Here is a 4,873-nt window from a genome sequence, read left to right as displayed (position 1 = left end):
AATTTCGATAAAGGGTTTTCAACGAAACAGATTTTAAAACGTTTCCCATATATTCGTAGAATTCAATTAAATTTCGCAAAAGTACAGAAAAATATTCGAATAAAATTTCGATAAAGGGTAGATTGAATAACACGAGTACAATTGACCGTGGAAATACAATACAATAAAATACACGTGTATATTTTTAATTTTAATTTTCGTTTATTTCAGGTGATCCTAACGAGTGTACCACTCACGTCTGTTATATTCACATTCGATTCATGGCCGTGGGGACAGACAGTTTGCAAATTATCGGAGTGCGTCAAGGATATTTCAGTCGGTGTCTCAGTTTTCACTCTGACCGCGTTATCAGCCGAGAGGTAAGTTGTCAAACCCAGTTACGGTTGAGGAAATTGTTGTCTCAGGGATAGGCTGGTCGTCCTAACTTTAGTGAAGTTCCGCCCCATTAATGGACCAATCGACTCTTTAATCAGTAATCGAAATGAAATCTCAAACGTCCAATTTCCTTTTCGCTATTAATCGTTATTAATTAATTTCGTTATTAATTAAGAAAATCAATTAATTTACATTAATAAGAAAGTTCAACGTTAAAATAAAGTATAACTGAAGAATTCATTTAATCAGACATCATTTAATCTTAACCCTGCAATACTGCATTTATAAACAATCCAATTAACGCTATATTGAAAATTACATATCATTTTATTAACACAACGCTTATTTCCAACAAACGATACGTTGCTAAATAATTTTGATTTCTTCCATGTCAAATAATTATCAGGATCTATCTGCATATTTGAATTAGTATCGTTAGTGACGTTTAATAAAACAGAAGGCGTTAAACACCCTTGTCCAATAGTAATAAATTTAGTAATAAAGCAAATAAAATAAAATAATAAATAAATTGTAAAACAGAAATCTATATATAATCTAAGATTTCTATCTTGCCAACATATTAATATTACAGTTGGTACATTTGTTGCACGAGACAGCTCGGAACGTGTAAATAACAACCATTTCTCAACAGTAATAAATACACGCACAACAGCCATCTGTAAATGAAACATTTAAGTGGGGTATAAATTACTCCGTTCTATAGTATTTCAGGGTTAAGGTTTCAATAAAAATTGATTTACAAATAAAAGAAAGATATGCTCGTGTTGCATCGTAGGTACTACGCGGTCGTAAATCCTATTCGCCGCCATGTAGCCGGAATGAAAGCAGTGCCATTAGCGGTACTAATAGCTTGCCTTATTTGGGTGCTGGCGATTGTTTTGTCGATGCCTGCTGCTCTCTTCCTCTCACGTGATGAACGTCGACATAACAACTAACTCCAGCGTCCACATCTGTAACCCTTTCCCCGTGGAATTGGGTGAGTATCTCACACGCTGAAATATTTCTATTCGGATTAAAAAACTATTCTACTCAATCCGGGAACGAATTATAAGAACGAATTATAAGTATTCTTCTCCTAAACTGAACATACATGTAGTATCGTGGACAAAAGGCCTAAGATATCTGCCGAATCGTAAACAATGTCGCGAGAGCCGCGGCATCGTCGGGTACATCAATGTGTCGTCGGTCTTCTTTTTAAGTGGATAGTTTCGTGGAAAGGGCCCGCGTGACCCTGGCCACGGGCGTTTCGGGGCACGTGTCTCGAACGGCGGGAAAAGACAAAGAGACGTTAAAGTCAGTATTAGTTGAGAAGCCGGAGAAGACGGATGCAAAAGGTGTGCAGAGTGTGACTTGAGAAGCGAGAGCGAGCGAGTGTAGAAGCCGAAGCCGCGTGTGAGAATAGGACGTACAACAGCATTGTAATCATTTCGTTGCTTCGAATATTATTTATCAAATCAAAACATCATTACTTGTCCTTTCCTCTAAGACCCATTAAGTTACTACATACAGAAAGCAAAATAGTTGCTCGTTTACGATCTCTGCTTGGACATTTCTCCGTGTTTTCATTTCACACCCACGAAGTCGTATTAATTTATTTCTAGTTCTGAAACGCAGGGGCAAGCTATAGGAGAGGGGTGGTGTTATTCAAGTTCCTGGCCTACTACGTGATACCGTTACTCATTATAGCAGGATACTATTTTCAAATTGCACGACACCTTCAACTGTCCACCAGGAACATGCCCTGCGAATTATCTGCAATTCAGCGGCTGGAGCAAATTCGATCACGCAGAAAGGTAGAGTGAATCGATATTATTATGAAATTATACAATTTTCAAGTAAATCTAATTTTGACACAAAAGGTATACAGGTATACCAGTGAAAAGGTGTAGAACAGAGAAATTGAAATTGCTACCTGTATGATATTTTTATGAAATTACACTGCTTATATATGCAGTCAACTTGCAAATAAATTTAAATTCTAATAAATTGTTACTTAGACTGTGATGTAAATTGAGTTATAGCTATAAATTATTTACTTTGAAAAAATTTCACGCTCATCATGTACCCGAGTAACAAGGTGCAAGAAGAAGCGGAATTAATTTAGCGCAAATCTCGAGTCGATGGTGCAATTGTTATAAACTATACTTTACTTACGCAATCTTCGATACGATCAATAATAAGATTATGTAATACGACCTTAGGCCAATATACGGTTAAGCATCGATGAAACAAGTCTAGTCCAACAACTAGAAGAAGGCGTTCCATAACTTCCGGGATAGAATGCTAATTATAAATCATTATAGATCGGGATATTCTCTGGCAATATCTTTAGCATGTAATCCAATTTCACTTTCCGTATTGTATTTGAATGAAAAGTGACGGTCGATCATCTTAAAGTACATCGACGTATCGACCAATGAAGTTTCTTCAACGAGCCAACTCTTCGTCTTCCTCGTTTCTGTTGTATATAAAACAATAATTTATTTGAAAACTTCGTACACAATTTAAGATGAATATCGTTCGCATATTTGATCAAGTTTTTCGACCAATTATTATTTCAATAGAAATGTATTCCTTTTTATGCAACGTGAGTACAATGGCTTGATCTAATACACCAAGTAAGTGTATTAAAATACTCGATAACAGAAAGTCTTTGTTGTCTGATTTAAAAATCACTTCACAGGCGGCTCGATATTCTGATTCACTTCGACTAATTCGATAGAAGGTGGCATCGAAGCGTGTCTAGCGAAGATACGACAGAACCTTCAATAACCACGGTTCTTACTTCTACTTTTCCAATGTTTTCATCCGTCAAATGCATTCAACCGTTCTCTAATCCATTTTGATAACAAAGAGCCATTTCGTAGTAGTAATAACGGTAGCTATGTTTCGTGAAAATAGAGTTTCGAGATTAATACAATTTCATGGAACAATTCGGACAAATAATATAATCGATTGGCCTATAAATACAGCGATGACAAATCACCTCTAGATAACGGCTGAGAATTACGCCTGAACGAGAGATTCGATTTAACTACTATCCGCTGGCAATCCATACCAAGACACGCTGCATGCGAATCAAAATGATCCATTCGCTCGAACGACTACGAGTTATCGCCTCTTTATTTTTCGTAGATGCTAGAACGCCTGCACTCTTCCCAGATTTGTTCCTCGGCTGTGGAAAGACTATTTCTCTTGGCGATGTTTTCTTCCAGCTAATCTCCATTTATCTTTCTGATAAAAAAGACTTCTGTGAAAGAAGTTAAATATCGAACTTGAGAATTTATTTAACGTAATATTTCAAAAGTTGAGGCAAAGGCGTATTATCTAACGACATCGGTGTCGAGACGTTGAAAGCATATTTACAGGATCAATTGAACGATGACTAAATCTGCTAAGGTCGCGGTCGATCTGAGGCAGATACCTGCGAAATCTTATTATAGATATTGTAGTATCGGGAAAAAGGGATAGGATTAGGATAATTTAGATTTGTAAAATTCTCCTAATACTATTTATTTAAGATAAGTAAAAATAACAGAGATTAATTGGACAGAGAGCGATAAATGTTCAACTTGAACTAAAACACAAAAGTCTTATTCTACTCAAATCACTCTCGCAACTCTATAACGCAACAACTCGATCTCTCTACAACGCTAGCAACTCTACAACCCTACATAGTATATATAGTCTATATAGACAACTATAGTCTTCGGCTTCTGCACTCGCACGCTGTCGCTTCTCAACTCATACTGCACTCCTTTTGCATTCGTTCTCGCTGGCGTCTCAACTAACACTACCCTTAGCGTCTCTTTGTCTTTTCTCGTCCCATCGAACACGTGTCCCGAAACCCCGTAGCCAGGGTCACGCAGGCTCTTTCCACAAAACTATCCACTTGAAAGGCGCCACGGCTCTCGCCACTTTGTACACGGTTCGGCCGATATCTTAGACCTTTTGCCCACGATACTACAATATTTTTAAACGGACATATCGTAAAACTTGCTGACAAGCGCTAGTTGTCATGTCAAATCTTTGTCTGTTCATCGCGTAAGATGATGGAAAAGAGAGAGGAAGAGAAAATCTTCTGTATATTCCAGAATTTAAGAAGTAATACTGTAATGCCTAATCTACATTTAACTGTTTATCTCAGATTTTTTACTGTCTTACTAAAAAATATTCTAATCTAGGTTTCTAATAATTAAATTTTAACTAATTAGACCAAGTACCAAGTTAGTTGTCCCAGTTTAATACGTATCTTTCGTTCTCTGTGATCAACAGGTTGGAAAAATGGTGATCTCCATCGTCCTAATCTTCTTCATCTGCTTCCTACCGTATCACATCTTTATGATTTGGTTTCACTTTTTCGCATCAACGCTAAATGACTACAATAAATATTGGCATATCTTCAGGATTATTGGTTTCGTCATGACCTTCATCAACAGCTGTGTCAACCCTATCGTTCTATATTTTGCCAGCACAA

General features: G+C 36.9%; 1 long non-coding RNA gene across 1 annotated transcript; it reads left to right on the top strand.

Annotated features, from left to right (window-relative positions):
- The first annotated feature begins 1,304 nt into the window (after positions 1-1,304).
- On the top strand, positions 1,305-3,692 carry LOC126927823 (uncharacterized). Its single transcript, XR_007715928.1, has 2 exons — positions 1,305-1,488; positions 1,906-3,692. It is a non-coding gene; the product is annotated as an uncharacterized LOC126927823 (long non-coding RNA).
- The last annotated feature ends 1,181 nt before the right edge of the window (positions 3,693-4,873 follow it).

The sequence above is a fragment of the Bombus affinis genome, unplaced genomic scaffold (genome assembly GCF_024516045.1).
Source record: "Bombus affinis isolate iyBomAffi1 unplaced genomic scaffold, iyBomAffi1.2 ctg00000243.1, whole genome shotgun sequence".
Lineage (NCBI taxonomy): Eukaryota > Metazoa > Arthropoda > Insecta > Hymenoptera > Apidae > Bombus > Bombus affinis.
The sequence above is the reverse complement of the archived record's forward strand: the minus strand, read 5'-3'. Positions and strand labels throughout refer to the sequence as shown.